The sequence below is a fragment of the Solenopsis invicta genome, chromosome 4, assembly GCF_016802725.1.
Source record: "Solenopsis invicta isolate M01_SB chromosome 4, UNIL_Sinv_3.0, whole genome shotgun sequence".
Classification (NCBI taxonomy): Eukaryota; Metazoa; Arthropoda; class Insecta; order Hymenoptera; family Formicidae; genus Solenopsis; species Solenopsis invicta.
In genome coordinates, this window is record NC_052667.1 from 27,644,545 (window position 1) to 27,657,629 (window position 13,085).

The 13,085-nt window shown below is 33.6% G+C and overlaps 1 protein-coding gene across 1 annotated transcript in view; it reads left to right on the forward strand.

Moving 5' to 3' along the window:
* Positions 1-1,413: 1,413 nt before the first annotated feature.
* The window catches only part of LOC105196377, a 62,798-nt gene continuing 51,126 nt past the window's right edge, over positions 1,414-13,085 (forward strand). Inside the window, exon 1 of the mRNA XM_011162299.3 lies at positions 1,414-1,823. The gene's annotated coding sequence lies outside the window, so the exon portion shown is untranslated. The remainder of the gene's footprint in view (positions 1,824-13,085) is intronic.

The following is a 13,085-nucleotide window of genomic DNA, read 5'->3' on the forward strand; positions in this document are numbered from 1 at the left end:
TAAAGACATGACTTTCAGCTTGCTACCTGAGGAAAGATCCGAAGATAAATTCTCCCGAATTGGAACCTCAAGCATAGTTTTTATTCAGAATGAGATTTCTCAACAAAAGACAGGGCCACATCTTCCCAGACAAGAATTGTCACGTAAACGGCCTCGTTGATTTTATAAATAATTGCTTCTTGAAAAAGATCGAAAAATTTTTATTAGAAAAGATTTCCAGTCTGAACCTATTGCTATAATGAAATATCTTTCACGTTTATTCTTCCCAATACATACATTAAAAGAAAAAGAAAATAGAAGAATACAAAACAATAGGACGTTTTTATTAGCCGCACTGAAGAAAAAGTGTTTGACATTTGTGACTCTAATTGTGTTGTAAAGTAATTACTATGAAGAGCTTTTTATTTATTACTTTTAATTATTACTGCTGTAACGTTAGTAATAATCTTGTGTTTATAGTCCTACCAATCATGAACAAATTTTATTATAAATTCTAATAATTTCAAATATTAAAATAGTAAAATATGAAGATACGGATGTCAAAAATAAAATAAACATTTTTATGTAGTAATTTCAATCACTATCGTAGGAAGTATAATCATTTTTGCTTTTTAATAAGACAAAATATATAGATTATTATTTTTAACAACCTGCACATATATAGTTGTAGTAAATATGACTACCAAAAATGACAATGAATTACAGCTAAATTATCATAATTGCAACCATTTCTTTCTCTTAGTGCGGAAATAAATTTTGATTCGTCTTGAACATTTAATTTCAAATTATATAAATCATTTTCATGTTGTTACAATGCCTAATAATATAAAAACATTATCTTCGTGTTACACAACGATATTCGATAACATGTAATGCGTTTTCAAATATCTCGTATTAAACGTTGTACACAACATTAATATGAACAAATTTTAAGACTTGGAGATAATGTTTTTCAACATTTAAACATTTCAAAAAAATCATGTATTAAATAATCTCTTTGGATTGTTTATACATTATTTTAAAGCTTTCAAAAAATAAAATCGACATTTCAAGTGGGAGCATCCCGTTTGATCACGTTGCAATGAGAATATTTCATATCTATTAAATTAGTCAATTAGCGACGTGGGTAATCGGGTGTCACTCTTTCAAATGTTTCTCGTTAATTGGGTGGGCCCACTGTCCTTTTCGTTTTGTTTAAATCTCGATATTCACCGATCGTCGGACGTACGTACACGTATGTACATACACCATGTGTAGAGAGTGGGCCCCTCTCGTGGACCCCTTTACCCTTCCGTCCCACGCCCTACTCCCTCCTGGGAGGTTTCTTCCCCTTCCGTGCCCCCGTTCCTCGTCGCTCGGTTCAGTTCCCCCACCAACCAGTGTCCAGTTATGTTGTGGCGAGCGTCGTTGACTCGAGCGATCTGTTCGTCTCGTCTTTCGCGTCGTTTTGCGAGTCGCATTCTCGAATTTCCGTTCGCGACATTATCGCACCCGTTTCGCGACAGTCAGTGCTCGTTTGGGTCACGTTGATCTGGATGCACCAGACGTCCGGAGCTACCGGGCCGAACGATTGTTGAACGGTGCGCAGGCAGGCGGATCGCCGAGCGGAGCAGAGCGGAGGCGGCGGCGGCGGCGGCGGCGGAACCGAGGAACGGGGAACGGGGAACGAGGAGCGACATCGGCTTGAATTCGGCTGCGATTTTCGCGGGTGGCATATTCACGTGGCGCCGGGGACATCGGGATTCCGACCATTTTCGTCTACCGCCGGAAAGCCACGGCGAGAATGCAGCGCGACCAGCCGACGGACGATGGCCGTTAGAACGGTAAGTGCATTCATATTCGAGTGTATACGCCGCGCGCGACTCGTACAGGTGTGTGTGTATGTGTATGTGTGTGTTTGATGCACGCGCGCGACCGCGAGCCACTGCCATATTGAGACAACGAGGATTCTCGAGGCTTGTTCGGCTGGCGGAGTCGCCGCACACCAAGTTCCAGCCGCCCGCCGGATTTCGGGGACGCGACGACACCTTGCGTCACTCCCCTCCGGCGCCCTATGTCCCCTATGCAGGAGTGCGCGATGCCACCTTCTGACAGGTGGAATGCAGCGGGTAGGGGCCATCGGCTTTGCGCGGCCGATCGCAGCGACGCGAGCGACTCACTCGCTCCGTTGGGAACGCGCGAGTGCATCGTGCCGGGCCACCACGGTGCGAGCGAGGTTCGCCCTCTCCGAATCACTGAGGAGTCAAGTGCGCCCTTCTCGATTTAAAATTATGACGGGCGCGATACTTAATTCTGTACGAAAGTATTGTTCTCAAACATTAAGTTTTTACCTTCCCCCTCTCTACTCATTGTCCGACAAATTCTTTAATCAATCGATACGAAACCAATATTTTTTTTAGCATTTAACAGGTGATTGAAAATAAAAATAATTTTGTAAATTAAAGCCGGTATTCGTAGACGTAAATAATTTTCAATTTTTGGTTAAAAGCGAAATTAATTACAGATTTATTTATACATTTATTCATTTCTTTTTCTTTCAATCAAAAATTGAAAATTATTTACAACTATAAATACTGGTCTTAAGTTTTACTCCAAAAAATGTGTTAATGTAAGTAAATTTTTAGCTGTCACAAAAAATTATTTATTTTTTACATTTGCTAAAATATTGTTTATTACATACAGAATTTATAGCAGCAACGTTTTAGCAATTCTAGAAAATTTAGGCCTTACAGCCAATTATGCAGTCAAATGTTATAACAAGTATAATTGTCCTTAACATTAATAGGCATCACAAAAAAAATTTTTATTCTAAATTTCACAAATAATTCAGATATAAATTCTGTCTCTGTTATTTAAATTGATTAAGTACCAAACATAGACGATATCTCAATTTTTTATTTACTTTAGTTAATATTTTGCAGCAAAAAATTTGTGACTGTACTTACAAGATTATTTTTTTGGAGTGTTAGTAACACGAATAAAAAAATTATATTTTGTAATTAAAATATATTATCTCGAAATATGTCAAAATGGGCAAAATTTACTCGAAAAATCTTTTGATATATAGAAATATCATATTTATGAAAAATATTATGATTTATTTATATAATTTGAAGCGTGGCATGAAATATGGATTCAAATAATGATTCCAGTTATGGGTTGAGTCCTAAATACCAAACTTGCAAAATTAAATGTTTTTTTTTTACAAATGTACATTTGTTAATAAAATTATAAAAATTATTTTTACATTCTATAATTTTTTTTGTAATTATTGTAACATGAAATTACTTTTTCAATCATTGATGATATTTAGGAAAATAAAGCAGCGGAACATTAGCTTTAATAACTTCTCCAATAAGCTCTCTAAATATTTCTTTAATAATTTCTTAAAAATTGATGATACTCTCAATAGATTATATTTAGTAAATTAAACATACAATAATCTAGTAAAAATATACGTTAACATGTACATTTATTAGAGAGGTTATTAGCTTATTAGAGAGGCTATGAAAGCTAATGTTCCGCTTTTTTTTCTTAAATATTAGCAGTGAGAAAGTGATTTCATATTGCAATAATTAAGAAAAAAATTAAAGAATGTAACAAAATTTTCTACAATTTTATTAATAAATGTATGTTTGCAAAAGTATTTAATTTTGCGAAATTGGTCCATAATTAGGAGTGAACATCACCATAATTGGAGTCATATATTAACATAAACGAATGTACAATTAATTATTTTAACCCATAATTGGGACTTATACATAAACACTAAAATATTTTTAAAAAATTTACAATTTATTAAATATGTTAATATATATTTGAAATTATAATAATATTTATTCTTTCCCTGTCTCTCTCTCTCTTTCTCTCTCTCTAATTATATTAACATTATCTAATTTCTTTAAATGTGATCATTAAATTTACACAAATTAATGAAAATTATTTTAATCTTAAATGATCCATAATTGGAATCTTTACTATTCCAGTAGCACAACGAAAAAAAATAATTGCACGCACTGCGAATGATTAATCGGAAAAATACCAAGTTTTTATGTTACAGCTAATTATCCTTCATTTTTACAAGATGTCTCATTATAATAATAAAACAGTTTTATACACTTGTGCAAAAATAATCTCAATGTCTTCGACTTCAATAATTTTTCGTCAAGTTTGAAATTCATTTTTTATTCTATTTCTACAAGAAGCAGCAGATTTCGTTAGCATAAACATACGTTGGAGAAACATGTAGGAGAACATTAAATGAGAATTTTATTGTATGAATTTCGAGTTGATTTTTCAACATAAAATTCCAGAGAGAAATCTAGATTCTAAGATACATATTTTTTCTTAACTATCGACATAAAATTTACATATTTACTCCATAATACTCTAATAGTAGAATCTTGAGTGGAATGAGATACCGTAACGCAATAACACCTTATTAAGATTTTTTTTTACAATTTACCTTCTCTGCTTTTTCAAATAACGCTCATTCGAACAAAATCGTAGAAAAAGGAATAGATAGAATGCCAAAGCGACCCTTTCGCTCTTAGATCGGCGTAGGCGATCGATTCGTACGGGAAACTCGCGTCTCTCTTGCCATTGATTTCATCCTGCCGATGAACGAGACACTTACGAAGTTCCGAATGACGGCGCGGGGCGCGGCGAATTTGACTTTCACTCCGGGTGCACTGCTTTCACCTACCTTAGCCTGCGCTTAAGTCAGAAGCATTTCGAAACGTGAGCTCGATCGATCCACGCGACACTCATTCTTTTTTCTCTTTGGTGCTCGCGTCATCGCGCGATAAAGAGCGGTCGCTAGGGACGAGAGACGTGGAGAGACGCAACAAGTGCGAAACTCGGAGGGACACGCACGTGCGAGGCGTTGCTCGCAAGTTGCTCATAGGTACGCGCGGAAGAGACTGTTGCATCTGTTTTCACGCGCATTTCTTCTGGCACGATTAAATTTGATCGATCCCGCGTTTAAAATCTTGCTTATCGCCACGAACGTCTCGTTTGGCTGGACCTGAAACCAAACCGTAACATCCAGTGGCTGCCTTGGTAGAACTCTATAAGCGCTACAATATTATAATTTCTAAAATATACGAATATTATTTAAAATTAAAATAATATTTCGAGAATATATTTTTTAATATTATAGGAATAATGTATTAATGTTATACATCCGTTTTATATATTATTTTAATATCCGAGAAATATTATGAAAATGTTTTACGAATATTCTTGAGGCAGAAAATTAATAGAAATCGTTATGCATAAAATATTTATAAACTTAAAATTATTTCATTTAAAAGTTATAATATTCCCGATAATTTAAAATACTGAAACAAATGATATTTACTTTTTATATAATACTAGAACAAAACAAGCGCGCGCTACGTGAGCGCTATAAAGCTTTTAATAGTGAATGTATATTATATTTAAATAAATATAAAAAAATTAAAAAATTAATCAAGTTTAAAAAAATTTTACATAAATTAATAAAAACAATTTTTTTTATTTTTTTATTATTATTGATTTATGTAATACAGTTATAAATAAGTATAACTAAAGATGTGTGTGCGTGTGTGCGTGCGTGCGTGTGGGTGTGGGCGTGGGTGGGTGTGTGTGTGGGTGTGTGTGTGTGCTTCTGCTTCTGAATAATTAAGGGGCATAGTAGTGGAAAGAATGTTCTTAATCCGTTACCATAAAAAAAATTCGGCGGTAAACAGCGGGAAATTTTTTTTAACATCGACATATACTTAAAAAAGATCTTAAAAAAAATTTGTTGAGGATACATTAAAATATCATCGCTGAAATTATGCAAAATTTGATTGCACGTAATTTCATCAATTTTGTATTCGGCGATGCCTTAAGTCGTTCGTTGATGTCGGTTTCGATCATAAAGATACGCGCTGAGCCGGCCACGAATGTCTAACTTTGTATAACTTCTCGATTCAAGTTCTCAAATAGAAATGGTTGTATTTTGATAACTCTAGATAGCATTATACTCGAATATCTGAGGTTAGCTACTAAATTTATAATATTAAAATATATACTATAATAAATAATATTAAAATATTATGATTTTTGTTTATTAAAGGTTGTGAAAATTACAATTTCCGATGTTCAACACATTAACCAACATTCATCTACTATTTATAAGAAATTAATATTGGCAGTATAAATTGAATCTAGTACGGAAAAATGGGACAGGATGCATTTTTCTATACGAGGTTTCTATATTATGAAATTTTCATCCGAATTGCTTGTGTTCACGAATCGAGTTTCAGTAATTTTTTTTCTGATCCAGAACTCGAACCGATTTCTAGCATCATATACACAAAGCTTGGATATACACAAGAAAACGTTCATAGTGCAATTTTATTCTTTTCTCGATATTTTAATCACGATAATATTCTTACATCATGAATTGAATTAGCATCGCCTAATTAGTAGAGGAGCCGAGTAATTAACAATTTAAATCTTATCTTTTATAGGTTCTCTTATTTTTTATAAGTATCCTTGTTTCCCGAGTGTTGATAATTATTCACGGACTATTCCAAAACTGCTTGATATATTTATTATTACCGCATAGCTGCCGCTCTCATGTTTAGATTGTGTCACCGACAGGAATCAGTTTTCTTAAAAAACTGCAGTTTGTCTCAAGAATACTGCCTTGATATATTTATTATTACCGCATAGCTGCCGCTCCCATGTTTAGATTGTGTCACCGACAAAAATCAGTTTTCTTAAAAAACTGCAGTTTGTCTTAAGGATACTGCAATCAATTCAATGTCGCCCACTCAAAGAATGCGGAAAGATTTAAATATGTGTATGCTGTGCATCCAGTTCCTCTCTCTCTCTCTCTCTCTCTCTCTCTCTCTCTCTCTCTCTCTCTCTCTCGAAAAAAGAGAAAGTAATAAAAGAGAAGGTAGATATAAAAAATATGGCAATGGGAGTAACGAAATTAAAGAAAGGTAGCAAAGGAGTAGTAATTATGGGTTGTGAAACTGGAGAAAAGGTGAAAAAATTGAAAGAGACAGTACAAGCTAAGCTGGGAGAGCATTATAAAGTGCTCGAGTCGTCTCAATCGAAACCAAAAGTAAAAATTGTTAACATAAATTTAGAAGAGATGAACTTAGATGATAATGAACTTATAAATACAATTAAGAAGCAGAATAAAATAGATACAATATGCGAATTGTGAATGGTTAAAGAAGAGAATGATTAAAGAAAAGAGTAACAATCAAAGAAGAGGAAATGACGAAGGATCAATAATAATGGAAGTAGATGAAGAGACGCACGAGCTGATATTGAAGAAATCAAAACTAAATATAGGATGGAAGAAATGTCCTGTATTTAATCACATCAGTGTCTAAAGATGTTTTAAATGCTGGGCTTTCCACATTGCTAAAAATTGTACGAGAGAAGAAACATGCTGCAAATGCGCAGGGAATCATAGCTCGCGTGTTTGCACAGCGACGGAGAGCAAATGTGTGAATTGTATGTTCAAAAATAGAACATACAATCTAAATGACGACCATAAAGCCATCAGTCAAGAATGTCCTACTTTTAAAAGGGCGTTACAAAAAGAGAAAAGGAGAGCAGGTTGGGAGGATACAAAACAGCAACTACAGAAGAAAGAAGAAATAATTATGTATACAAATGCGCAGAGCTTACCAGCGTATATAGACGAACTTCAGCATCAGGTTATTAGCCCAGGAATTTTAGGATTTTACTTCGGAAAAAATGCCACCTAGCTAAATTTTTGCACACACCTTTATTTAGACATTATAAACAAGGTGCAAAAAGTCCCCATCGATATCGTGTTAGCTTCAAAAGTTATTCGAGGTCAAAGGTCACAAAAATTGATTTTTTGTGAATATATCGCTTTCTATTAGTCGTACGTCAATTATGGTTATATTATAAAAATTGTAGATTGAACTGTTCTCTACAACAAATGTCCTATACATTTTTCATGTACGAACAACGTGTGTGTGAAGCTGGCGTATCATTTCATGAAAACTCACGAAATGTTGAGAGTTCTGGCATTATTTACAATAGTTCTATAATTCCTGATAGATAAAACAAATAGTTCTGGCCTTTAAAGCGAAAAAAACGTATAGGACAAAGTGAGACGCCAGGTTCACGCAGCGTCTCAGTTTGTCCTGCGTCATTTTCCAGACCCAATTCTTGTAGGATTTTAAAAGATCTACAGTTCTAGATGAGTTCTAGAAAGAGTTCTAGCGTTTAACTTAGTTTATTTAATAAAAAAAAAAATTATTATAAAACATTTATTTTATAATATTACATAATAGAGTTCCGTGTACAAAAAAATATTTTTTCTCCAGTTCTGAATGTATCTAAACGCCTTCCGAAGAGTTCCGGTCGATTGCATAATTTATTAGTTAATAATAAATTGTTAACTCCCGCCAAACACGTATTTTGTCATATATGGGTGAGACGCTGCAGCGTCAACTAATAAATTATGCAATAGACCGGAACTCTTTGGAAGGCGCTTTGTTACGTTAAGAACTATTGGAAAAATATTTTGTGTTAAAAAATGTGATGTATTGTATAATTAGTTTTTGTTAGTGTTGTCGACTTTCTTTATTTATATAATAAGTTGATAAACCTGAGAAACTTACTGACTCTTGTTGTTATATTCAAAATTTCCGAAAAATTAACTTTTTCCGGTTCTGGCAGATTTAATGTGTTTTCAAATTTATATTTTTCTAAACATGAAATTCGGGTACTTGATGAGATTTGTAATTCATAATTAACATTTCTATTATTAAATTGAGTTGCTTTTGGTAAACGAGAAGGTGCACCGTCTAAATGAATAATCTGTTAAAAAATGATCAAAATAATTTATTAATTATGCGACATTTATAATATACGTATGTCGTACATGTATGTATACATACAAGTATATATAAAGAGAATAAAGTACATGATGAAAACACCTACATAATTTGATTTTATGTAAGATTCCACCCGGTCAATTTCGTCATCCCAAGATATCCTTGGACACGGAAGTGTTGCAATTTCTTTCTTTAATTTTGTTACTTCCATTGCCATATTTTTTATCTCTACCTTCTCTTTTATTACCTTCTCTTTTTTTTCGAGAGAGAGAGAGAGAGAGAGAGAGAGAGAGAGAAAGAGAGAGGGGGGGGGACTGGATGCACAGCATACACACATTTAAATCTTTCCGCATTCTTTGAGTGGGCGACATTGAATTGATTGTATCCTTGAGACAAAGTGCAGAGTTTTTTTAAGAAAACTGGTTCCTATCGGTGACGTTTCGGCGACACAATCAATCATGAGAGCGGCAGCTATACGGTAATAATAAACATATCAAGGAGTTTTGGAATAGTCTTGTCTGTGATTGTCGATAATTATCAACACTCGGGAAACAAGGATACCTATAAAAGATAAGAGAACCATAAGATTTAAATTGTGAATTACTCGGCTCCTCTACTGATTAGGCGATGCTCGAGGGGCCATTCACTAATAAAATCAGGTGTACACCTAATTTGTAATAACGTGTAATCAATAGTGAAATCAATTCATAATCACGTGTAATCTTGCAATATATTTTGAAATCATTTAAATGAAACTAAAAGCGTAATCAGTGTAATCAAAGAAAAATAAGTGAGAAATCACGTGAAATCATTACGAGTCGTTTGAAATCAGAACGAAATCAGTCTTGGTAACATGCGACCACGAGACGCTTATGCGTGTGCGCATAAGGACTTCGCGCACGTCGGGTGTCAGACAGACACGAGAAAGTTCCATAGGCATAATAATAGTAAGAACAGGCCGCTAAATTTAACCGTCGGTTAGATAAAAAAATGCTTAATAGGTTTTGTCCTTGGATTTGCCTATATGGAAAAAAAATTCTGGAAGGCAAGAGAATACTCCAGTAACACTGCGCGAATTAAAGGCAATAAAAATATTGTGGGAGCACTGTGCCATTGGTATTCTGTAGATAATAAGGAAGAATGCTTAAATCCAGTGCAAATAGAAATACAAGGGTACATAGATGTTAAACAATATGTTATAACTATTTCAGCTCCATGCATGACTGATTTAAACTTAAGGCTAAGCCATGATGTTTTTGAAAAGATAAAAAAGTATTTATAATTATTATATCATACTTTTATAACTTTGTTATGATATCATATTTTTATGATTATTATAACAAGCTACTTTGTGAATTAAATAAAGTTTATGAATCCTATAAAATACTTTTTATTTTCTTACTTTTTCATGATGTACATTTAATAAATACTCGTATAATATTATATATATTATTATTTTAAACTTTTTAAAGAATTGGCATGTTGCTTTAAAAGTTAAATAAAATCTAATCAAGCATATTAAAATTATTTAAAGCATTAATTAATGATTTCTATTATTATATATTATAATTTAAAATTATGATAAATTTGTAACAATATTTACATTGAAATTAGCAATAATAACAAGTAATACTATTGAAATCATTTGCAATCACAATAAAATCATTTGTAATCACTGCAATCACAATGATATCATTTGTAATCACTGTGATATCATTTGTAATCACAATGAAATCAGCTGTGATCACAATCGATTTCCAATACAACTCAATTTAATTATGAATTACAAATCTTATCAAGTACCCGAATTTCATGTTTAGGAAAATATAAATTTGAAAACATTAAATCTGCCAGAACCGGAAGAAGTTAATTTTTCGGAAATTTTGAATACAACAACAAGAGTCAGTAAGTTTCTCAGGTTTATCAATTTATTATATAAATAAAGAAAGTCGACAATACTAACAAAAATTAATTATACAATACATCACATTTTTTAATGCATCACATTAACATTTTAATATAAAATAAAATTCTTTAACAATAAATAATTATTATAGTAATAGAAGGTTATATCAAAACTAATTTTGTAACATTATATAATAATAAATTAAATAAAAAGATATGTTGCGGTTCAATAACTGACGGAAGATACAAATTGGAAGTTCACGTATCAAACTTCGATACAGAAGATTATGATGACTGAAATTTAAAAAAGGGAGATAAAATAAAAATAATAGTAATGATATAAACAGGTAAAATATAAAAGAAATGAGTACAAATTTATATAATATAAAAAATGTGAAAAAATTTATATATTTTTTATAAAATTAAAAAATTTTTTTTTATTTGTGTGCACCAATTACCATATCTATTTACCAATTTATTAAAATATTCATACTTTTAACTAAATATATATTTTTTATAATAAATCTACATGATTACATGGATATTTTTTCCCATTTTTAATTTAATATATTTAGTATTACACACGCACACACGCACGCGCGCGCACACACACATACACACACACGCGCGCGCACGCAGCTATAACTGTTAAAACGCAATCTCCACGATGACAGCAGCTCACGAAGTAAGCACAACGCGAGAACCAATGAGCATTTTGGAAAAGCGGCAACAATAAACTTCGAGAGACTGCGACTATCGATTTAACACGGATTTTTTTAGAAAGGATTAGAAGTGGACGTATAATCACTTTTTATTAATATCAAATAATATTTCAGGAATATTATTTAATATTCGATAATATTGTAACGCTTATAGGGAAGATGTTTTCCCATACGTGCCCTCCTCCTCTTTACCCAGCTCGCTTTATCGGGCACAATAATCTATTTCCATATCCAATCCGCGGATACGTAACGGCAACAAGTGCCATAAATCGTGGACGCTACACGTCTCGCGCGCACTTGCTTTGCTCGCAGTGATAATCGCGATGTATTCTTGCGTCTCGTGCGCACGCATTTTCAAGATTTGCACGGCGGACGCGTGCGAATCCGTTCTAATTGAATTCTCCTGCGAGTGATTCACGACGTGTCCGATCTCACGCGGAGAAGAATTAACGACGGAAAGTTCTTGTACCAATTCGATTGGATGTCAGATAATTTTTATTAATAGCACGAATCTCGCGCGCGCACGCGCATTGAGTTATTAGCATTAGTAATGCCTCTGCGATCGTTCCTTTTTCCGAGATTAAATGCGCGTCTTTTAGTTTCGAACGTGAATAGAATTTCTGGTTGCAGGAAACGTCGTTGCTCGTGTGTAGGGGACGGCCGCCGCGCTGCACCGTTCGTGCGTCACGGAACGAGTTGAGGATGTTATCTCGCGAGTTGCCCCGATATATTACTTATGCCGTGCCTGATGAATCTTTCATCGTAACCACGTATCCTTCCTGATCGTTAGGAGTTAAATCCCAGCCGCCGAGGAGAGCGGCGTCGTCGCCGCGTGATCAGTCACCGGCGGCCGATTTGAAATTGAGATTCGTTCGATGGAAAATATGAGAAAATATATCTCCGCGGGATTATATCGTCGCCGACCTGGTTGGTGGGCAATCACGCGGATATTACGCTGGATCGCACTTTTCCACGCGAGACAGAAATTGCATGTATATGTGTGCGTAATCTCCGGAATCCTTTTTCTAATTCAGCAGGGACGACTAATCCGCACGGTCATTTGGGCTCAGCAAGCTCGCAGATTGAACACGACACACCCCGTAAACACGTTCGTACACAATATACACGTGTACACGATATAATTTTATGATAGTACGGCAAGATGCAATTTAATTTAAGGACAATAAGAAATAGAGGAAAGTCGCCAACACCCAGAGAAAAGTTATGTTTAAATTAATGAAATTAATTTCCTTAACATGATTTCCTTAAGTTGAAATAAAAATACCTTTGAGGAAAAAAAGAAATTGATTTCAAGGAATGACGTTATTAATCTTTTTTAAAGTAAAATAAATTATTTGTTTATTTTAAACAAATGATTTTTTTAATTCAATGAAAGTACTGACAGAAATGTAAGAAATAATTTAGTTGTTTTGATTTTAAAAACATATTTTTATTATTTAAAAAAGGATTTGCAAAAACAAAATGGAGTGACAATATTGGCAACTTTCTTCGAAGAATGATAATAATATACAAAAAAAAATAAGAATAATAAAAAATAGTAAGAACAAGAATTAAATACGCGTTTCCTGGT